Here is a 24412-nt window from a genome sequence, read left to right as displayed (position 1 = left end):
CCACGACTTGTGGTCAATGTCACACTTGCAGACGTCTTTAACGTGGAGACGTGGACGGCCAGTGGGTCTGATACCAGTGACGAGCTCGCTGTACAATGCGTCCTTGGGGATCCTGCCATCTTCCATGCGGCTCACATGGCCAAGCCATCTCAAGCGCCACTGACTCAGTAGGGTGTATATGCTCGGGATGTTGGCCGCCTCGAGGACTTCTGCGTTGGAGATATGGTCCTGACACCTGATGTCAAGGATTCTCCGGAGGCAGCGAAGATGGAATGAATTGAGATGTTGCTCTTCGCTAAGTTGTCTAGGCCTCGCTGCCGTAGAGCAAGGTACTGAGGACACGGGCTTAAAACACTCGGTCTTTTGTGTTCCGTGTCAGTGCGCCATTTTTTCACACCCTCTTGGCCAGTCTGGACATAGCAGCAGATGCCTTTCCCATGCACTTGTTGATTTCTGCATCGAGAGACAGGTTACTGGTGATAGTTGAGCCTAGGTAGGTGAACTCTTGAACCACTTCCATAGCGTGGTCGCCGATATTGATGGATGGAGTATTTCTGACATCTTGTCCCATGATGTTCGTTTTCTTGAGGCTGATGGTTAGGCCAAATTTGTTGCAGGCAGCCGCAATCCTGTCGATGAGTCTCTGCAGACACTCTTCATTGTGAGATGTTGATGCAGCATTGTCAGCAAAGAGGAGTTCCCTGATCAGGACTTTCCATACTTTGTTCTTCGTTCTAAGACAGGCAAGGTTGAACAACCTGTATTCTGGTCTTGTGTGGAGGAAAATTCCTTCTTCTGAGAGCAGAAGTGAGAAGAAGATCCCAAACAGTGTAGGTGCAAGAACACAGCCCTGTTTCACGCCACTCAGGATAGGAAAGGGGTCTGATGAGGCAGCGCTATGCTGAATTGTGCCTTTTATATTGTCATATTGTGTTCTTTTGGGCCTCCTTATCTCGAGAGACAATGGATACGCGCCTGGAGGTGGTCAGTGGTTTGTGAAGCAGCGCCTGGAGTGGCTTGGCCATGTGAGCCGCATGGAAGATGGCAGGATCCCCAAAGACACATTGTACAGCGAGCTCGCCACTGGTATCAGACCCACCGGCCGTCCATGTCTCCGTTATAAAGACGTCTGCAAACGCGACATGAAATCGTGTGACATTGATCACAAGTCGTGGGAGTCAGTTGCCAGCATTCGCCAGAGCTGGCGGGCAGCCATAAAGACAGGGCTAAATTGTGGCGAGTCGAAGAGACTTAGTAGTTGGCAGGAAAAAAGACAGAGGCGCAAGGGGAGAGCCAACTGTGCAACAGCCCCAACAAACAAATTTCTCTGCAGCACCTGTGGAAGAGCCTGTCACTCCAGAATTGGCCTTTATAGCCACTCCAGGCGCTGCTTCACAAACCACTGACCACCTCCAGGCGCGTATCCATTGTCTCTCGAGATAAGGAGGCCCAAAAGAAAGAATATTGTCATGGAATGAGGTGATACTTAGTAGCTTTGGTGGACATCCGATCTTTGCTAGTAGTCTGAAGAGACCACGTCTGCTGATGAGGTCAAAGGCTTTGGTGAGATCAATGAAAGCAACGTAGAGGGGCATCTGTTGTTCGCAGCATTTCTCCTATAGCTGGTGAAGGGAGAACAGCATGTCAATGGTGGATCTCTCTGCTCGAAAGCCGCACTGTGCCTTAGGGTAGACACGCTCAGCCAGCTTCTGGTGTTTGTTTAAAACGACTCATCCTCATTGGCTACAGGTGAGGTCCCAGAGGACTGGAGAATAGCCAATGTTGTTCCTTTGTTTAAGAAGGGTAGCAAGGATAATCCAGGAAATTATAGGCTGGTGAGCCTTATGGCAGTGGTAGGGAAATTATTAGAGAGGATTCTTCGGGACAGGATTTACTCCCATTTGGAAACAAACAAACTTATTAGCGAGAGGCAGCATGGTTTTGTGAAGGGGAGGTCGTGTCTCACTAATTTGATTGAGTTTTTTGAGGAAGTGACGAAGATTGATTGATGGATGTTATCTATATGGACTTCAGTACAGCCTTTGACAAGGTCCCTCATGGCAGACGTACAAAAGGTGAAGTCACACGGGATCAGAGGTGAGCTGGCAAGATGGATTCAGAACTGGCTCTGTCATAGAAGACAGAGGGTAGCAGTGGAAGAGTGCTTTTCTGAATGGAGGGCTGTGACTCCTGGTGTTCGACAGGGATCAGTGCTGGGACCTTTGCTGTTTGTAGTATATATAAATGATTTGGAGGAAAATGTAGCTGGTCTGATTAGTAAGTTTGCGGACGACTCAACGGTTGGAGGAGTTGCAGATAGTGATGAGGATTGTCAGAGGATACAGTGGGATATAGATGGGTTGGAGACTTGGGCGGAGAAATGGCGGATGGAGTTTAATCCGGACAAATGTGAGGTAATGCATTTTGGAAGGTCTAATGCAGGTGGGAAGTATACAGTAAATGGCAGAACCCTTAGGAGTATTGACAGGCAGAGAGATCTGGGCGTAAAGGTCCACAGGTCACTGAAGTGGCAACACAGGTGGATAAGGTAGTCAAGAAGGCATACGGCATGCTTGCCTTCATCGGTCGGGACATAGAGTATAAAAATAGGCAAGTCATGCTGCAGCTGTACAGAACTTTCGTTAGGCCACACTTAGAATATTGCGTGCAATTCTGGTCACCACTACCAGAATGATGTGGAGGCTTTGGAGATGGTACAGAAGAGGTTTACCAGGATGTTGCCTGGTCTGGAGGGCATTAGCTATGAGGAGAGGTTGGATAAACTCGGATTGTTTTCACTGGAACGATGGAGGTGGAGGGGCGACATGATAGAGGTTTACAAAGTTATGAGCGGCATGGACAAAGTGGATAGTCAGAAGCTTTTTCCCAGGGTGGAAGAGTCAGTTACTAGGGGACATAGGTTTAAGGTGAGAGGGGCAAAGTTTTGAGGGGATGTGCGAGGCAAGTTCTTTACACAGAGGGTGGTGAGTGCCTGGAACTTGCTGTCGGGGGAGGTGGTGGAAGAAGGTACGATAGTGACGTTTAAGAGGCAGCTTGACAAATACATGAATAGGATGGGAATAGAGGGATACGGTGCCCGGAAGTGCAGAAGGTTTTAGTTTAGGCAGGCATCAAGATCGGCGCAGGCTTGGAGGGCCGAATGGCCTGTTCCTGTGCTGTACTGTTCTTTGTTCTTTGTCCTTATGCTGAGCAGGGAGATTCCACGGTAGATGTTGCAGTCACCGCGGTCTCCCTTGTTCTTACAGAGGGTGATTGGCATCGCGCATGTCCTGTGGTACTGCTTCCTCATCTCAGCCCAGGCAAAGCAGTTCATGGAGTGCTGAGAGTATCGCAGGCTTGGCACTCTTGATGATTTCAGGAGTAATGCCGTCCTTTCCAGGGGCTTTTCCACTGGCTAGAGAATCAATGTTTGCATTTGGTAGCACATCACCGCTACAAAACACCAATATTGCGAACATATAGGTTTGCCTCCGAGGTGGCCACCCAGAAGGAGGAGGTCAGCAGATGCATGGGAACACCATTGATCGTCTCCACGATCCCCACAAAGTTGCACACAATGATGACTTTATCTCACTCTCTCCTTCTCCTCCCCCCAGGTTTCTCACTCCCTCTGACTCCTCCCCCAGGTTTCTCACTCTCTCTGACTCCTCCCCCCGGGGATTCTCACTATCTGACTCCTCCCCCTGGTGGGTTTCTCGCTCTCTGACTCCTCCCCTGGGGGTTTCCCACTCTCTCTGACATCCCCCTGGGGCATCTCACAGTTTCTGACTCCTTCCCTGGGGTTTCTCTGACTCCTCCCCCCGGGGGTTACTCGCTCTCTCTGACTCCTCCCCCCGGGGGTGTCTCGCTCTCTCTGACTCCTCTCCCCGGGGTGTCTCGCTCTCTCTGACTCCTCCCCCCGGGGGTGTCTTGCTCTCTCTGACTCCTCCCCCCAGGGTGTCTCGCTCTCTGACTCCTCCCCCCGGGGGGTGTCTCGCTCTCTCTGACTCCTCCCCCCGGGGGGTGTCTCGCTCTCTGACTCCTCCCCCCGGGGGGGGTGTCTCGCTCTCTCTGACTCCTCCCCCCGGGGTGTCTCGCTCTCTCTGACTCCTCCCCCCGGGGTGTCTCGCTCTCTCTGACACCTCCCCCCGGGGTGTCTCGCTCTCTCTGACTCCTCCCCCCGGGGGTGTCTCGCTCTCTCTGACTCCTCCCCCGGGGATGTCTCGCTCTCTGACTCCTCCCCCGGGGGGGGTGTCTCGCTCTCTCTGACTCCTCCCCCAGGGGGGTGTCTCGCTCTGACTCCTCCCCCCGGGGTGTCTCGCTCTGACTCCTCCCCCGGGGGGGGTGTCTCGCTCTCTCTGACTCCTCCCCCCGGGGGGTGTCTCGCTCTCTGACTCCTCCCCCGGGGGGGGGGGTGTCTCGCTCTCTCTGACTCCTCCCCCCGGGGGGTGTCTCGCTCTGACTCCTCCCCCCGGGGTGTCTCGCTCTCTGACTCCTCCCCCGGGGGGGGGTGTCTCGCTCTCTCTGACTCCTCCCTCCGGGGGGTGTCGCTCTCTCTGACTCCTCCCCCCGGGGTGTCTCGCTCTCTCTGACTCCTCCCCCCGGGGGTGTCTCGCTCTCTCTGACTCCTCCCCCTGGGGGGTGTCTCGCTCTCTCTGACTCCTCCCCCCGGGGGGTGTCGCTCTCTCTGACTCCTCCCCCCGGGGTGTCTCGCTCTCTCTGACTCCTCCCCCCGGGGGTGTCTCGCTCTCTCTGACTCCTCCCCCTGGGGGGTGTCTCGCTCTCTCTGACTCCTCCCCCCGGGGGGGGTGTCTCGCTCTCTCTGACTCCTCCCCCCGGGGTGTCTCGCTCTCTCTGACTCCTCCCCCGGGGGGGGGTGTCTCGCTCTCTCTGACTCCTCCCCCCGGGGGGTGTCTCGCTCTGACTCCTCCCCCCGGGGGTGTCTCGCTCTCTGACTCCTCCCCCGGGGTGTCTCGCTCTCTCTGACTCCTCCCCCGGGGATGTCTCGCTCTCTGACTCCTCCCCCGGGGGGGGGGTGTCTCGCTCTCTCTGACTCCTCCCCCAGGGGGGTGTCTCGCTCTGACTCCTCCCCCCGGGGTGTCTCGCTCTCTGACTCCTCCCCCGGGGGGGGGTGTCTCGCTCTCTCTGACTCCTCCCCCCGGGGGGGTGTCTCGCTCTGACTCCTCCCCCCGGGGTGTCTCGCTCTCTGACTCCTCCCCCGGGGGGGGTGTCTCGCTCTCTCTGACTCCTCCCCCCGGGGGGTGTCTCGCTCTCTGACCCCTCCCCCCGGGGGTGTCTCGCTCTCTGACTCATCCCCCCGGGGGGTGTCTCGCTCTCTGACTCCTCCCCCCGGGGGGGGGTGTCTCGCTCTCTGACTCCTCCCCCGGGGGGGGTGTCTCGCTCTCTCTGACTCCTCCCTCCGGGGTGTCTCGCTCTCTGACCCCTCCCCCCGGGGTGTCTCGCTCTTTCTGACTCCTCCCCCCGGGGGGTGTCGCGCTCTGACTCCTCCCCCCGGGGTGTCTCGCTCTCTCTGACTCCTCCCCCCGGGGTGTCTCGCTCTCTGACTCCTCCCCCCGGGGGGTGTCTTGCTCTCTGACTCCTCCCCCCGGGGGGGGTGTCTCGCTCTCTCTGACTCCTCCCCCCGGGGTGTCTCGCTCTCTCTGACTCCTCCCCCCGGGGTGTCTCGCTCTCTGACTCCTCCCCCCGGGGTGTCTCGCTCTCTGACTCCTCCCCCCGGGGTTTCACTGTCTTCCTGTTTCTCTTGCTGGCTGCGCCATGTTATTGCTGTGACACTGCGGCTCTGCAACAAGTTTGCGGGGATCGGGTTGAGCGGGGCTCCGCGCCGGAGGTGAGTGTCGGCTGCGGCCGGGCCAGTGCGCGGGGAGGGAGGGAGGGTAAGACCGGGCCGGGAAGGGAAGGGAGAGCCCGTCTAGGCCGGAGATGTACCGCTGTCTGCGGCTGAAGACAGGCCTCTGCCTCCTGGGGGTGGGGAGCCGCCGGGCACCGGACTGAAGTTAAAACTGAGAATTCGTGTCGTGCCTGGTGTTATGGGGGATCCACCGGCATCCGAATTAAATCTCTGGAATATAGGGGAATGGGATTCATGTCGGACAGTGCGAAATTGGGATGTCTCAGGCATAGGTTTGGGATGTACAGGTGAAATTAGGATGTACAAATTGGGATTGGGGTGTACGGGGGAGTGGGGGCATTGGGGTGTACGGGGGAGTGGGGCATTGGGGTGCACGGGGGAGTGGGGGCATTGGGGTGCACGGGGGAGTGGGGGCATTGGGGTGTACGGGGGAGTGGGGGCATTGGGGTGCACGGGGGAGTGGGGGCATTGGGGTGCACGGGGGAGTGGGGGCATTGGGGTGCACGGGGGAGTGGGGGCATTGGGGTGCACGGGGGAGTGGGGCATTGGGGTGCACGGGGGAGTGGGGGCATTGGGGTGTACGGGGAAGTGGGGTGTACGGGGGAGTGGGGGCATTGGGGTGTACGGGGAAGTGGGGTGTACGGGGGAGTGGGGGCATTGGGGTGTACGGGGGAGTGGGGGCATTGGGGTGCACGGGGGAGTGGGGGCATTGGGGTGCACGGGGGAGTGGGGCATTGGGGTGCACGGGGGAGTGGGGCATTGGGGTGCACGGGGGAGTGGGGCATTGGGGTGCACGGGGCATTGGGGTGTACGGGGCATTGGGGTGTACGGGGGATTGGGGCATTGGGGTGTACGGGGGAGTGGGGGCATTGGGGTGTACGGGGGATTGGGGTGTACGAGGGAGTGGGGGATTGGGGTGTCTCGTAAGTGCGAGCTTACATGGACTGCATTGTGAGAAAGTGTAGCTTTCTGGGCTCACACATGAAGGATTATCCCTTGAGTGAGTTACTGGAAGGTTCCACAACTTGTGGTGAAAGAGTCAATGTCTTCAGTAAAGATTAGAAAAGGGATGGGGAAGAATATTTTGTATTATTTGTTTCAAAATCTGAAGTTATGTATCAAAGCTTCAAGTACATATTTTAAAAAGACCTTTTGTTACGAAACACCTGTTCGTCATGAATTAGTATTTGGAATTTGAGATCCAGGGTGTACAGAATTCTTTACTAGGCTTACAGTAAGAGGCCTATATGTACCTTTAAATCAAATAAACTCATTAACTGCGAAATCTCTTCCCCCTGCCAGTTTGTGAGTTTTTAACTAAGTGGAAACATGAAAAAGCATTGCTGAGCCTTGTAATTTAAAGTGTAGCTTACAATAAGGCTGAAGCCACCAATTTATCTGTGGATAATCAAAACACTTTGCGTCAATACAAATACTGCCTGTGTTTTCTGTGATGTCGACAATACCTACCCAGTAGAGGTAGCAGCAAGCCTGTAACCCAATGGAGGGAGTCTCATGACATCATAAATTGAATTTGCATTTTCAGTGGTTTAACTTAAATATTTTGAATCCTAGTCTCTGTCTAACTTTTCTGAATCAGATTATGCCTAATGAATCATTGTAACCAGGAAAAATGATTGCATATGAGTAAATTATATGAAGTTATATATGGCTGTATAGAATCGACCCAATATTCTCAACAATCATGGCAGTAAGTTGGTTGAAACTGTTTATGGCTTTGGAATAGTTGTTGGGGGGGGGGGGGGAGGGGATAGAATGAGAGGGTTAAGTTTTCACTGTTTTAGATATTTTGAGAGTCGTTAAAATACAGAATAATTGTCACTTGGGTGAGATTTATAATGCGTTCATCTAATTGAGGGTAAAGATCTCTGAAACTGTAAGACTTTGCTTGAACTTGTTTTCTAAATATCTAAACTCTGAAAATAAACCACCACTTTAAAATCACTTCAAGGTACTATATATAGTATTTTCATTGTTTGAGGGTTTTATTCTGTTTTTACATTGTACTGATAGTAACTGTGCACAGAGCAATTGCTATATAATCACATAGATTAATGATTGTGATGTTGGCAGTTAAATATTGGAATATATACATTAAATATGTAACCTGCTGAATCTTCCACAGTTTCTTCCTTTGGCAGAACTTTAAAATCAACCAAAAGTACTTAACCTATGTGTACATTTGACTCTAATCTGTACATGACGGAACAGTTTGGTCAGTGTCTTGGGATGTGGAGGGGAGGAAAAAGGATGGTCAATATTTAAGTGTAGATGACCAGCTTAAATTCTTGTTACAAGGTTCTGAAAAACATAGTTTTGTTTTGGTTCATGAATATTGACTTTCACAGATTAATGTTACTGGGCCACATTTTGCTGTCAAATTAACAGTGAGGCTAATGGTGCTCATCATATATTATGCATAAAATTAACCTTTAATTTTTTTTCTGTAGTCATTTGGTAATACAGAACTTGTGTATTGCTGAAAATAGAGATATGTTTGTCTTGCACTCATCAGGACAATCCACAAGAATACCAATGCAAGGGAAAAGAACAACTTTATACTATGAGAAGAGAGTGCTGATTGGTTGGCAGGTGAACTCTGGTAGAGGCGTTGCCATGGGAACGCACCAGTTAACAGTGACTGACAGTTAACTGCCAAGCTTTGTTTGAAATTTAAACCAGGCAGTTTGACTCCGATTGATCAAGGCATTGCCCCGAGGAATGAACCAGCGAATAGCTGTTAATTATTTTGTTTAGCTGAAACAGGCACAATATTTATACATATTCTTTCGTAATCACACTGGCATTGAAATTCATATATCACATTACTTATTTGTGTGACAACCAATTTAAGATTGTCAGTAGGGCTCACAGTATGGCTCGTACTGGCAGCTACGTATATTAATAGACAGGGGCCCGTTCTTTGCAGAAACTCATATATCACATTACTCGTTTGTGTGATTTCTTTCTGTCTCTTTTCTCTCTCTCAATCCAATGTTTCTTTCCCTCTCTGTATTTCTCTTTCTACACCTGATTTGACACTTAATTCATCCATTCTAACTTACATTTCCTTCTCAGTTCTTGTGCTGTTATTTTCACAATCCTTCAATCTGATTGATTGAAGAGATACAGATTTGCTTGCCCTGTTCACTCAGGTCCCAGATGTTGTGTTTCACTTGTTGCGCTGTTATCAGCTTACATCTTTGCCATGCAAGGATTGTTAAAGGAAGCCAGGGAGGAAATAGCGGTTGTGCTGAGGATCATCTTCAAATCCTCACTAGATACAGGCGAGGTACCAGATGATTGGAAGTCTGTGAACGTTGTAGCATTGTTTAAAAAGGGTGCGAGGGATAAGCCAGGTTCCGAAGAAGGGTCACTGACCCGAAACGTTAACTCTGCTTCTCTTTCCACCGATGCTGCCAGACCTGCTGAGTGGTTCCAGCATTTCTTGTTTTTATCCCCTGATAGAGAGATCAGTTACCAGGGGGCACAGATTTAAGGCTATTGTTAGAAGGGACATGAAGGGATCTTTTTCACCCAGAGGGTGTCTGGAATTCACTGCCAGGAGTGGTGGTGGAGGCAGAGACCCTCAATTCTTTTAAAAGGTATCTGGACATGTACCTGAGGTGCTGTAACCTGCAGGGATATGGCCAGGTGCTGGAAGGTAGGATTAATTTGGGCAGCTAGTTTATTCAGCCGGCGTGGACATGATGGGCTGAATGGCCTCCTTCAGTGCTGTACTTTTTCTATGGTTCTAAGGGAAACTTTAACAGCTGATGCCATTGTATGCTCTGCTACAACAAATTCTTTCCTACAGTATATACATGACAATGTATATGACTGAAAAGGATGTATGATTGTTTTTACATGTTAATTTTGGAAGGAGGTACTATGATAGTCAAGTGAGTTTATATGTTACAATTAGGCTGTTTATATTGTTTATATTGCTTTCATTTTCACAATTTATTGAAAGAGCATAATGTTCCTGATCAACCTGATATGTTTGGTGTCACAAATCTGTTTGATAATTAGCCTGTCAGCTAAAAGCCTGCTCGGGTCTGAAATTGAAACCCGACCCAAGCCCAACAGAACCACATCCGACCTGAGCCCAACCCGGCTAGAGTCCTTTGATTTTTTTCCCATGCCCGGCCCAACCCGACCACCGGAATGAAGTTGATTATATTAAAGAGGTTGCGCTCTACCTTGGATGGAATCACTCACTGCGGAATGGTGCAGAGTCCGGATGCACGTTTCCCACCTCGACCTCCTGGCTGTCACTGTGTCCGACCCGGGCCGGGCCCGAATGCCAGATCCGGAAGAGCGACCCGAACCCGACTCATGTAGTCGGGCCTGGTCGGGTAGCCTTGCTCTCCTGTCAGCTATATGTTTTGCAGTTAGTGCATATCTATCACACTCCAAACATTATGCTTCAGATTGTCACACTTTGTTACAGATGCAATGCAACCTTAAGAAAAGAGAAAGAAAGTTAGTTGTTAACCTGAAATTTATTAGCATTTATAACAGAGTGACTTCACCAGTTTCTAACTAGATGCAATATTCCTGTACTTGCATATTAAAACCAGTGACCTTAAAGGCCCAGGCCAAGTTTCAAGCTCATTACATATTGGAGAGTGAAATGTGCCAAAGACTACCCATGAATATTGCCACAGGAGAACTATTATTAAATATGTAAGCTTTGAGAAACTTCTACAACATTTCAGGTGTCCTGCATGCAAATTTCTGTCACACCTTTTAGACAGTATATTAAAACAACATCAATTCCTGCTGGTTTCAGAGAAATTTTTCCAGCAAAGGAGAGTACTCTAATTGAACTCATTGTGCCTAAGTGCAATTACCCTCTAGCTGACCACTGAATGTGCCTATTTATGGCATTAAGACCTTGTGGCCTAAAAGTGTCAGGCTGGTATTATGCACATCTGTCTCTTTAAAAGCAAAGCCGTACACTTTGCATTGTGTTGTGTAATGCTTCTGCCCCTACCATTGAAAGTGTTAACAAAAAAGCTGTGCAGATTGCTCCCCAGTCCCCCCCTTTGCCTGATTAATGATTAGCGCAGATCTGAGAAAAGTTTGCTAATGAGAAATTAATTTGTGGCCTAAGGACGGAGAGAATAACCAAAATTAAGCGTTAAATAAGCCCCCAATACTAATCTGAAACTGATGGCAGCAGTTATATAGTACTTCTGTCGATAGTTTGCTGTTTTATTACAAAATAATAGTTCCACTGTGTTGTTTAATAGACAGCACAGAGTAATTGGACCTTTAAATATGGAAATTTATCACAAGTGGCAGAATGTTGGTGTTTCACATTAGAAATTGTTGACAAATATTCTCATGTGTTGCTGCACTCTTACAATTGTAGCAGTTTTGCAATGTGTGTAGTAATGAGAACACTCCAATAATAAAGATGATTTCTGATGATTTTTGTAGAAATACTCTTGAGAACTGTTTAATTCTGTTATAAGGAGATACTCTTGAATTACCTCGCTTTTATTGGGTGTAACCATATTGAAATGTTGCTCAAAATGCCTGTGGCAGTGAATGCAGTTACAAGTTACGTGCTTATTCCAGTGTGCGGCTGCGTGTGATGAATATTGATGCTTTATTTGTGTAGTGTATCTAGTATGGAGGAATATGCTCACATTTCGTGTGTATTGATAGGTGCACATCATCTTTTGACAATTGAAGTCTATCAGCCACAGACTGGTTGATGGTTTATTCTCAGACATCTGTGATATAGATTCTAAATGAACTAACCTGATAGAAAAGTGGTCAAGATGATTGCTTCGCAGTAATGTTTCAGAAGTTAAAGTCTCAATCCCACTAGATACTATAGTTATTTCTCAGCTGAGCCTATTGAGGGCCTCACTTACGGGAATGGAATACTGGTGTAGAATGTTGCACCCTGTGGCAAATATGCCTCCTGTTCTCAAAGCATGCAGTGCCGTTGCTGTTGTACACAATGGTTGTGGCCTGTAGCGAGTGATGCGTTAACAGCAATGTATTTAGTATGAGTTCATGGAAAAAGCATAAAACGTGGTCTCCAAAAAAGTAGTGTTCATAAAGCTATTTTGCTGAACAACTATGTTTTAAACGCATGCTGCATTTTCTAGCTCAAGAAATGAGAGCTTAGTTATTTGGCATTAAAGTGTTGACGACAGGAAAAGGCAAAATACAGTAGCCTGCAGAGATGGAATATTTTGTTGTTGTGTTTTACATCTATTGAGTATGGTTTTCATAATTGTGTACTGTGTTACAGGCCACAGGCATCCAAACTGGGGTCCTTCGACCCTCGCGGCCCTTTAAGCAGACACACCTATTTTTGCTGTCATCAGATTTTTGTATTTCTTGACCTACTAACACACTATTTTCTGTTATCGTTTATATATAGTAGCAATAAAGATGTTTTCTGTAAAGCACAGTTTTCTTGGCAGTTGGACAGGGGTTCCTGGGAATGTGTCAATACTGAAGGGGATCTCCATGCAGCAAAGCTTGAAAACCACTGATGTGGGCGATGTACACTATGTATTTGTGCATTGAGACGTAATGTGCTTCTGACTAAAAGCACGGCACATCAGACAAATGGATTGTAAGTTTGAAAAATAGCATTTTTCTTTCTGCAATTATTCTGTTTGATCTCTTACTAGCTTTCCTGCAGTTGTTGTTCTTTTGGTTTAATTTTCTGATCTGAAAATAAGATCCAGAGTACATGGAGTATTGTTGGCAGATTGAACTGCTGCCAAGTGTTGTAATGCTGACTGTACAGGGCCAGCGCAATGTGTTGCGCATGTTTCTTTTTAACTAAAAGCGGAAACATAATTCTTTAGTCAAGATTTGATCTTTTTTTTCCTGATGTGCTTCAGAAACATAAATTTTCGTTCTTCTTAAAGAGTAAGTAAAACTGTTAATTATGCGCAGTTCATTTTTAAATTTTTTTTGAGGGACAGTAAATAGCTGGAGTGTAAATGTAAATTAGCAAAAATTTAAAGTTTATAGAATTTCAAAGTATCATCCTGTTGTTTATGGGCAGCGATTTGGTTATTGCCTCTTCACCACCCCACCCCCTCCAATTCCTCTCACCTGATGCTAGAGTGAAAGCATTGTTTGGATCAAATGGCAGTCTTCCTTCTGTTGTACTGATCCAAATAGCCCAGAAAGGTCCCAGGTTTGATTCCAGTACTGTGCTGAGTTATTTGATTTCAAATAGAACAGTCTTAGTGGTGTTACAGCTGACATCATCCTCTTTTCAGGTTTTTCCTTGCTTGATTAAAATGGAGAAAATCAGCTAAGGCTCCTACTTTGTTTGGTACCTAATGACCCTCGGGTGAGTGTGTGTGGGTGCTGGGTGAGGAGAGGATCGAACTTACCTGCAGTGACCCCTGCTGTTAAACAGTTTACTGGTGCTCATGATCTAAGCACACGATCCACAGGGCAAGTGTGTGCATAGATAGATCCAAGAAATGTGAAGGGGGAAGAACAGTTTCTGAGAACAAAAAGAACGTTGCTGTTTTTTTGAGGTATCTCCACCATCATAATTAGAGCCCTCCTCCTTTCCATTTCTAAAATGACAAAATGCAAAACTTAATAAATAGCTACTTTGTATCAGTCTTCACAATAGAGGATGAGGATAAAGTACCAAAGGTACAAGCAAAACTAAAAATAAATCAAGGGGAGGAACTAACTTGATTCAATATAAGTAAAACTAGATAAATCTTCAGGACCTAATGATTTCCATCCCAGCATATTTAAAGAAGTAGCTGAAGAAATTGCACATGTTCTAGTTATGATCTTCCAAAACAATCTCGATTTAAGGAATTGACTTCTTGGATTGGAAAGATGTCAATGTATATAAGAAGGGTAGGAGAAAATGGCCCAGATTTTGCAGTCAGCAGTGAAAGAACAGCGCTTACTGTTCACCTGGCTGACAGCTGCCCACAATGATTTGACTGGCTTTAGAGCGGAGACTTCCTGTCATCGGATGTCTGTTCCAGTGCATTGTCCTCTACAAAGGGTCTGTGGTATCGGTGTGGACAAGAAAAGAAGCAGTGAAGCTCTTTAACCAGTTGGATTATGAATGTTCACTAGACATTTTCACTAGGCAGATTTCAAACCAGGAAGTATAAAACAGGAAATATAATTTAAATTTAAATCATGTACAGAAATTGAAATAAAAGTTGGGAAATAAGATGGAATTAAGGGAGAGAGATAAAAGAGACAGAAAAAGTTAAAGAATTTTTTTTTTTAAATCTCCACTTTATCTGAAGGAATGAGACTCCACATTTGTGAAATTAATTTTTCAGGGCCAAAGAAGTTGTTCAGCAGTACTTGTCACTTATCAACAGCAGAAAATGCTCAGCAGGTCAGGCAGCATCTGTGGAAAAACAGAGTTAACGTTAGGTCTTATCACATCACGCTGTTAAAAACCCACTCCTGCATACACTAGCCCTAACTGTTTCATCCATCTTTAGTCTGGAACTAGTGGGCAAGTGCAACAAGTTCACGGCGGTGCAATCATTTCAATGCCGAGTCTATCAGTGAGGATTGCAATAGCGCACCCTGTGGAGGAGCGGGGTGTATCTAACAGCAACCTCTGTACTTCCGCATTTCACTGCGCATGTGCGGATGCCAGATGTTGCTGTCTGATTTACCCCATAATAATGGTGAACGCTGATATCCTTAATGTTGTTACTACAGCCAAATTTGGGCCATAAACTAGGGAATTATAGACCTATTTGTCAAATGTCAATTGTGGGGAAGTTACTAGAATCTGTTATTTGGGGCCGAGTGACTGAGCTTTTGGTTAAATATGAGCTGACCAGAGAGAGCTAGTATGAATTTGTAGAAGTTGTATCTAACGAACCTAGTTCAATTTTTTGTGGAGCTAAGTAATGTGGTAGATAAGGGAGTGTCTATGGATGTTATTTATGTGGACGCCCAGAGGCATTTGATAAGGTTACACTTCAGAGGCTGTTAACAAAGATGAGTGATTGTGCATGAAATTGGAGGCAACCTATTTGTTTGGATAAGGAATTGCTTATGAGCTAATTGTCAGAGAGTAGGGATAATGAGTATGTACTCAAATTTGCAGTTTGTGACTAGTGTCCTGGGATCTGTATGGGGCAACAGTGTTTTACTATATTTATAAATGATTTGAATTAAGGAATAGAGAGATGTATATCTAAGTTTGTCGATGACACTAAGGTGGAAGCAGAAAGTTGAAAAGGGACATTGGTAGATTAAGTGAGAGGGTAAAACTGTGTCAGATGGAATTTAATGTGGGAAAGTGTGAGGTCATCCACTTTAAACCTGAAAGATGGATCAGGGTATTTTCTAAATGGTGAGAAGTTAGGATCAGCAGAGAGAAATTTAGGGGTCCAATTACAGGAATCATTAAAAGCTAGTGGACAGGCACAAAAAAATAAAATAAAAGCTAATGGAATGTTGGCCTTTATCTCAGGAAGGCTGGAATACAAAGGTGTGGAAGATATGTTGCAGCTGAAAAGAGCTCTGGTTAGACCCCAACTGGAGTACTGCATTCAGTTCTGGGCAACTCTGCCTTGGAAGGACCTGAGGGAGTGTTGTCTCCTCCTACATCTCCTAATTGGCTTTAGGGTAGTTTTAGCAGATGCTTGGTCGCAGGCTGGCTTTGCAGTTGCTGAACTGTATAGGGTGAAGTGTTGCCATCATCAAAAATTAATTACAGCCATTCATTTAGCAGAATTATTTATTACCTTTTCAAAAAATCTGCTTCACATCTGTTTTTGTTAGAGATAGTCTTAATCAGCATGTATTAATTGAATTTTTTTAACTCTTTTTAGAATAGGACTGGTTTTGACACAGAGCCCAACCGGTGAGTGGGCTGTCTGAAGAATTTCTGTAATGTAACTAAGAAATCAAAAGCCTGCTTTTTGTAAAAAAAAAAGGCTTCTTTTTGCCATATCATGCCCTGCCATTGTATGTGGAAACATCAGTAATTAAGATTTTCAGTTAGCAGCAAAGAAAACACCAGAACTCAGGCCATATTCCCACTCTTATTAAGCCGTCTACAGTTTTTGACACCTTGGCGAAAAATGGCAAACCGTATTTGAGATTGTTACAGCACTTAAGTGTTTTGTTTGTGAGATTTTTAGTAATCTTGAAATGTTTTCTTTCGAGCAAATTAGAAAGGGGAATACTGTGTCTCTAGATACTGACTTGTATGCCTTGCTGTAAAAGATGGATGGTGTCTGAGCACCTTTGGTAAATAGTGTGATCTTAGGGGGAGTTCTAACTGTTGAAACAGCTGAGGCAAGGTTTCCTCAGCACAGTAGCTGATCTGGTAATAGTTCTTTATCAGTCTCTGTGGGCCCTGTGCTTGTTGAAGGGGAAATGTGAAATTTGTTTTATTTTAAGAATTGCCCATATGAAGAGAAGTAAGTTTATGACTGAAACCTTTGTCTTTTTACTCACTTTATTTGAGAACTTGCTTGGCTATGTTTCTATGTCTGACTGACCCTCAAGCAGATGTATTACTTTTGCAAGGTGAAGTAAAGCAGAATGTTCCTGTAAAAGAGCTAGCTTGTCTCATGAAAGTGACTAATTTATCAGTTAAGAAAAAACAAACTAATTATCCCAATCACTGCTTTGACACAATTAATGATTAAATCGTATCCAGTAGTTATATCACTCTCTTATACTGTCAACACCTACAAGATCACCAATCAGGGAAATTTGTTGATAATTAGGAATCATCGCATAATATGTATAGCACATTCTCTCTCTTCTTTGGCCTCCTTATCTCGAGAGACAATGGGTAAGCGCCTGGAGATGGTCATTGGTGTGTGGAGCAGTGCCTGGAGTGGCTATAAAGGCCAATTCTAGAGTGACAGGCTCTTCCACAGGTGCTGCAGAAAAATTTGTTTGTCGGGGTTGTTACACAGTTGGCTCTCCCCTTGCGCCTCTGTCTTTTTTCCTGCTAACTGCTAAGTCTCTTCGACTCGCCACACTTTAGCCCCGCCTTTATGGCTGCCCGCCAGCTCTGGCGAACGCTGGCAACTGACTCCCATGACTTGTGATCAATGTCACAGGACTTCATGTCGCGTTTGCAGATGTCTTTAAAGCGGAGACGTGGACGGCCGGTGGGTCTGATACCAGATTAAGTATGATAGCACATTAAGTCATTTGATAACCTGTACTTTCATATGATTTTCGGCAGATTGTATTACTTCCATACTTTGAAATTTCTAGAACGTATCACCTTAGTGTTTTGTACAGTAAAAGCAGCCCCACACTGCCATGAAAATACTATGTCCAGTAAATTGTCGCTGTTAGAGGCTGTTAGGATTGCTCTTAGAGGATAAATGGTTACTTGCTTTCCAGGCATGGCTAAGTTATGGAATTTTGGCAGCATTTGTGGCCCTGAACAGATGGAAGGTATATTTTCTGACTGTGGTACAAAGTGAGACTTGAAATTAAAGGAAGTCTTCTTGTTCCTAGATAAGTGTAATAGCATATTTCTGCTGGCCCTTCTTTCAAAGAGCTGGGGTTTATAATTATTGCGATACTTAATGACTTTATTCCACACAGAAAATTAAATATTCCTAATCCCACTAAGGATGACTCAACATAGCTTTTTCTAAAGGTAGGACTAGATTATTTACCCCTGCGTTAGATCATCTGCTGCTAAAACCTTCATCCACATATTTACTTTGACAATTCCAATACTCTCCTGAGTGGCCTCCCACTTTCAATCATCCAGAAACTTGAGCGCAATCAAAACTCTGTTGTCCATATCCTAACGTACCAAATCTCATTCACCTGTGTCCCCTGTGTACATTGGTTCTTGGTCCTGCAATGCCTCCATTTTAAAGCACTCATCCTCATATTCAAATCCCTCCATAGCCTCGCCCTTTCCTATCTCTGTAAAGTCCTGCAGCTCTCTGGGATCTTTGCACTCCTTCATTTCTGGCCCCTTGTCCGTCTCTTTTTTAATCTTTCCACCATTGGCGCCCGTGCCTTCAGCTGCCTAGGTGCTATGCTCTGGATATCCTTTCCTAAACACTTCTGCCTCTCCCCCTTTGTTACTCTTTAAAACCTACCTCTTTAGCCAAACTTTTGATCAGTCCTAATATCTCTTTTGTGTCTTAGTGTCAAATTTTGTTTGATAACGTTCCTGTAAAGTGCCTTAGGACATTTTTACTAAATATAATAGCAAGTTGTTGTTTTTGATTAGTGGCTATTGACCCGTCAGAACAGGGCAGGGAAATACATGTCTGAAGAGAAGATATTGCTAGAATCAATTTTTTGTACTCATGTCTGTTTTAATCCTACTGGAAAGTCTTTGATGTGATCTTGACTGACTTTGGCTGTTATAACTGATGCTATGACGATTCACATCTCCCTGTGAGCAAAAAGTGAACTTTCACTAACAGTGCAGTGACAATCAAGAGTACGCTGTATAGCGAATTTTTGTTGTAAAACCAAGGTGAAGGTCCAATGGCCAAAATACAGGATGGCATTAGAGTTGAAAAAAGCAATGGAGGTAAATAAGGAGTGATCAGGTGACACCAAGCTTGGATTTCATAAGCCTGAAGATCGGAGGGAGATAACGAGTCCCATAATGTATTATTGGCAGTATATTTAAATGGTAATGTTTGCAGATAATTTTTGAGTCTGGTTTTAGAATACTTTTCCTTGCCTCACCAATGTTGCCTCTCCCAGGAGATTACATGGCTGTGAGGGGAGGGAAGCGTTTAGTCATGATGCTGCAACCATCATGTTGCATGGGGGCAGGCTTGATGGACCAGCTGGTCTTTTCCGTACTCTTGATTGTGACTGCACTGTTAGTGAAAGCTCACTTCTTGCTCACAGGGAGATGTCAATTTTATATGTTTGAAATTTGAGTTAAGCCCATTAAAATGAGCACCAAATCACATGTTTTGGCCATTTTTATTTGCATATTATACCATTTGAAAATTGATTTAAATTGTAGTGAGCATTACAACTGATGGCTTCTGAATGTTAATTCACATCGTATTGCAGTACATGAGAATTTTGTTATATTGACATTTAAGGGGTCATATTTGCTTTTACAACAGTATAATAGAATTACTGTTTCAACTATTAACAATTTTCAGTTCCCAATTTGTAAATCTTGGATAAACAGGTGCAAAACATTTATGGATAAAAGGAAACTGTAAATATGAATCAAAAGCAACAAATGCTGGAAATGCACATCAGGTGCATTTTCAGCATTTGAAATAGAAGATTGTTTAGCATTATGGGCAGGAGCAGTCGTCAAAACTAGATTTAAGTGTCTCGGAGCAATTTGTTGAGTGTTGTACCTCTTTGAGAATGACCCATGCTACTGTCCAGAAAACATTCTGGATTAGCCGTGTGTGCATTCGAGAGTATGATCCTTAAAGCAATGTTGGAGTGTTGTAGGAATCTCTGTTTTGGTTGGATTGCTTATTTGTTTGATGAATCAAAGCTTGGGGAGAAGTTAGAATTAGAAAATCAACAAAAGCCTGAAACAATTTTTCAATTTAACCAGCATTTATGTTGTTCCGAAGAATGGGTTTATGGGTTCCGAAGAAGGGTCACTGACCCGAAACGTTAACTCTGCTTCGCTTTCCACAGATGCTGCCAGACCTGCTGAGTGATTCCAGCATTTCTTGTTTCTGTTTCAGATTTCCAGCATCCGCAGTATTTTGCTTTTATTTATGTGTTCATTGTTATACTTTCCAGATATTATAAAATTCTTTTTACTTCACTGCAGAGCCTGTCAGGCTTTATCCTTTGAGTTGAGACATTTGCCTCATGAAGCTACAGTGTTATAGTGTAGGACACTATGAGGGTCGTAGTCAGGTCTGAGACATCAGTACTGTATTGATTGAGTAGAAGATTGGTTTAAATTCATATACACCATTGCATGACAGCAGGGTTCAAGAAGTTGTTTTCCTGCTTCTCTTAACATGTCAAGTTCTGCTGACATGCAGTGGGTTACTTGAGTGCTGGCAGCCCTTCTTATTCAAGTAGCAATTCTTTATGCTTGAACCTAAATGTTAGCAGTTTTGCATAATAGAGCCTGATCCTTTCTTCATCTGATGACCCGATGTCCACACATCCAGATATCCAGCAGATTTCTCTGCTTATCAATCAGTAAATGATTTGCCTATTGCTAAACTGTGAAATGTCCCCTGCTATTCAAGTAAGATTGGCTAATTCAACATTGCATTGGTATCAAACCTGGGACCTTTGTAGTCTGCATAGTTCAGTACCATGCCAAACAGTACATTTATCCACATAGCCATCAGAGGAGTTGAAGCCTGGAAGTTTAATACATCTGGAGGTTAGGTTTTACCGGCTGATTGTATTTAGGTGATTATCATACTGGATTAGCGACCTAGAAGTTGAGCTCAGATTCCACCATGTCACATTGTGAACTTGAATTTAATTATCAGTTTGTGAAATTTTTTTTTTGGCAGCAGAGACATGACTGAAATCTGTCATTTTGGAAAAAGAACAATTGGTTTGCTAATGTCCTTTTAAGGAAGGGAACTTGCCATCCCTATCTGGTTTGGTCAGCATATGACTGCAGTGCTCTCCTACATGGTTGATTGGTTCTTAATGCCGTCAGGGCAATCAAGGAAGGTTACAGTGATCCAACATTTATATTATTTTAAAACAAATTATAGGCTCTGCTGATGTTTACATATGCTTGGGGACTGACTCGTGAGTAGGAGACATCTGGCCTGATACATGGAGGAGAGGTCTATTCCTCTTGGCCTCCAGTAAATGATTTTATGCTGTGGATGTTGCGGCTGATGCAGTACTGCACATATACATTAAAGACATTGGCCTTCAATATATCTTGGACTGTAGCAGCTGCAACAGTGTTTCAGATGACAAATTTGCTTACTAGTTTTGTCCTTGGGGGTACATCAGGCACAAGTTGTGCACCTGACCGGCTGACATGGCCATATTCTTGACACATCTGTTATTCCTTCATTTTGTAGTTATCTTTATTTCAGATTTTCTGCTTTGGCAGTTTTCATTTCCATGTTTCTCTTGTTTTCCTTCATTGGATAACATTTATCTCTTATAATTGTTTGATAGTAGCTTGTTTAACCTTGGCATCTCAGTGCAGCTTAATTCCTAATCTATTGTGCACCTGCAGCCACTTTGCTTTATTTGTGCTTTAAACATTCTGCAATTTTCACTCAACCCATTTGGTTTGGCTTTGGCTGCAGTATACTTGCTGGTTTGTTTTGCTTTGGCTGAAAGGTTCTGCTGTTCAATTGAATCTCAATGTCTGGTGTACTTTCCTTATCATGGTTCTGTATCCTGATTCCAAACCTTTACTGTACACCATGTATTTTAGTGGTTTGTTCTTACTGGCATAAATTTAGGAATAAATCTAGCTTAAAAAATTACAATCGATTAATTATAAATATAGTACACCGGTATTGCTTTCAGTCTTTTCCTGTAAATTGTGCTCTCTCATTAGTTTCCTGTATTTTTCCACTGTCTGAATATAAATTAACCTATTCTGTGAATTTATTTTAAACATCTAAAATTTATGATAAATGCTGAATGATGTGGCAGAGGTACGGGTGGGAACTGCTATGTCGACTCGTCTGTGGTTCTCAGTCTGTTAGGCCTATTTCAAAGTGTAAACTATGTCGGGAGGGAAGATGGAAGGAAGAAAGGAAATTTTGTTTTTGTGGTTTTTTGCCAGCAATAAACTGAAAAATAATGGTGCATTTCTATGACTATTAAGGGAAATTAGCCAATAAGGTAGAAATTGGAACTCTTCTGAATTGATGTATTGCCTCTAAAGTACAGACTAGTCTTGTGAGAAAGAAAAATACTGTTTGTGCAGTATGAAGTATTCTGATCATACATGCCTTTGTTTAGATATTAGAAAGTATTTATTAAATTTGAAAGCGAAGTCATGTTAAAGATATGATTCCTTGTATGGAAAAGTAGGACACAGGTTTTCACTCCTAATTTCTCACGTGACGAGCTAATGCTGGCCTTTCCTGCGTTGCCGAGAAATTTACCTACTGAGACAGAGAGACTGAAATTTGGTGAACAACTTGCCTGAGGCGTAGTTGTGCTGCCTCAAAAAGCTTTTGCACATACTTGGAGCAAGTCACTTGTCTGCTCTTTTGATTGGAAGAGTGATTTGTGACACATGTAAGCCTAAAAAGGTAAGATTTAAATTTAAAATGGTGGGGAAAAGAGTTTCAAAAAAATCTGACATGCTTTAGGTGACTTTGTTGCTGATGGCAAGACAGTAAACTATTTGAGAGGTGTTTTGGTGTCCATAATAACGCTGAGCACTGTACTTAGAATAGACTCTGAGTCCCAACATATTTTGGACATTTCCGATTTGTATCCCTTTTCTGGACGGAAATTCCATAATTCAGTACAGTGACTTCGGACAGAACAGCCTCAATAGATGCTAGCCGTTGCCTATTAGGCCCCTTTGGACCTGTCCTTGGAATGAATGTGTGTAATCTTTTTCTTGCTGCCAAAAACGTACTCAAGTTTTTTATCTTGTCATGCCAGGAATATGGTTGAAAGTATTACAGTGCCTCTTTCCATTCAAAAAATCCTTGGATCTCTGTTTTGAAATTGAAACTGACTTCCTTTCAGGGAACTTGTTAAGTGAAATTGTTATCACAGCCCCAGAAATGTAATTTAGTCAGTTATACTTACTGACCTGGGTTGTATTATACATTTCATAGATTACACTATTCTTTGAGGTAATGCAATGCTGTGGCTCAGAATGTGCTATATATTCTGATATACCATACACAGCTTGAACATGCTTGTGCATGATTCTACAAGCTGTATTGGGAGTACTTGTAATCACAGTGCAGATTATAACTGAAGTGGAATCACTATATAATTGTAGATTATATTAATGTGTGTTTTGTAAAGTGAATACAAGTTTTATTAAAGTTCAATTTTTAAATAAATTTTCAAATATGCTCATGGGTTCTTATATGCAAGGCCAGTAATTTGCATTTTTGTGGCGAAAAAAAAATGAACGGTCCTTGAAATACGATTCCCAGAACATTGGTGAAAATGTTATCAACTCACATAATAATTTGATTTGTTCAGTCATCATAAGCTGGTGGGCCCAATGATGAACAAATAGATCATGGAATGTGATCTTCAAAACATGACTAAAAATCCCACTATCGCATGTAATAAAGACAAAATTTAGCTTATTCAGTAACTGGAAATCAGAGCTCTTGATTATATAGTATTCACTTTCTCGGCATGTATGCATTTGATTGAGCCTGAATGTAGAAGACCTGAATTTTGTTTTGTTTCAGATTTAAAGACATTTTGAGCAAAGGCATTTTACTTGAAATATGACATGTTAAAGTTACTGTTTACTTTTAAGTTAGGCCTTACTAAAGCATCCTGAACCAAGAATATCATGGGAATGCTTTGTCCATAGCATTTTTCAGCTATATAATCTGGTTTCTTTCTGCTATTTCATGATTTTTTTCCCCTCTGCAAAAAGTAGATTTCTAGCATGGCATTATAAATGCAGATGTCTTGATTTTAAAATTCTCACCTTTGTTTTCAAATCCCTCCATGGCCTCACCCCATCTTCTCTCTTTAATCTCTTCCAGCCCCACAACCCTTCGCGATGTCTGCACTCTTCTAATTCTGGTCTCTTGAGAATCCCTGATTTTAATTGTTCCACCATGGGTGGCTGTGCCTTCAGTTAGTTGCTTAGGCCTTAAACTCTGGAATTCCCTCCCTACATGTTTCCAGCTCTCTACCTCGCCTTCCTCCTTTAAGGCACTCCTTAAAACCTACCTCTTTTACTGACGCATCTGCTCTGATGATGCTACCTTCCATGACAGCGCTTCTGATATGTCTTCCTTTTTCCTCAACCGAGGATTCCCACCCACTGTGGTTGACAGGGCCCTCAAGTGTGTCTGGCCCATTTCCCGCATCTTTACCCTCACCCCTTCCCCTCCCTCCCAGAACTGCGACAGGTTTCCCCTTGTCCTCACTTTCCACCCCACTAGCCTCCATATCCAAAGGATTATCCTCCGCCATTTCCGCCACCTCCAGCGTGATGCCACTACCAAACACATCTTCCCCTCCCATCCCCTGTCAGCATTCTGAAGGGATCGTTCCCTCCGTGATACCCTGGTCCTCTCCTCCATTACCCCCACCACCTCGTCCCCTTCCCACGGCACCTTCCCCTGCAATCGCAGGAGGTGTAATACCTGTCCATTTACCTCCTCTCTCCTCACTATCCCAGGCCCCAATCACTCCTTTCAGGTGAAGCAGCGATTTACTTGTACTTCTTTCAATGTAGTATACTGTCTTCGCTGCTCAAAATGTGGTCTGCTCTACATTGGGGAAACCAAACGCAGACTGGGTGACCGCTTTGTGGAACACCTCCGCTCAGTCCGCAAGCAGGACCCCGAGTTTCCGTTTGCTTGCCATTTCAACATTCCCCCCTGCTCTCATGCTCACATCTCT

The 24412-nt window shown here is 44.5% G+C and overlaps 1 protein-coding gene across 1 annotated transcript in view; it reads left to right on the top strand.

The window, feature by feature from the left end:
* Positions 1-5738: 5738 nt before the first annotated feature.
* The window catches only part of LOC137367121 (intersectin-2-like), a 128695-nt gene continuing 110021 nt past the window's right edge, over positions 5739-24412 (top strand). Inside the window, exon 1 of the mRNA XM_068028558.1 lies at positions 5739-5848. The gene's annotated coding sequence lies outside the window, so the exon portion shown is untranslated. The remainder of the gene's footprint in view (positions 5849-24412) is intronic.

This window comes from Heterodontus francisci, chromosome 3, assembly GCF_036365525.1.
Source record: "Heterodontus francisci isolate sHetFra1 chromosome 3, sHetFra1.hap1, whole genome shotgun sequence".
Taxonomy (NCBI): domain Eukaryota; kingdom Metazoa; phylum Chordata; class Chondrichthyes; order Heterodontiformes; family Heterodontidae; genus Heterodontus; species Heterodontus francisci.
The sequence above is the reverse complement of the archived record's forward strand: the minus strand, read 5'-3'. Positions and strand labels throughout refer to the sequence as shown.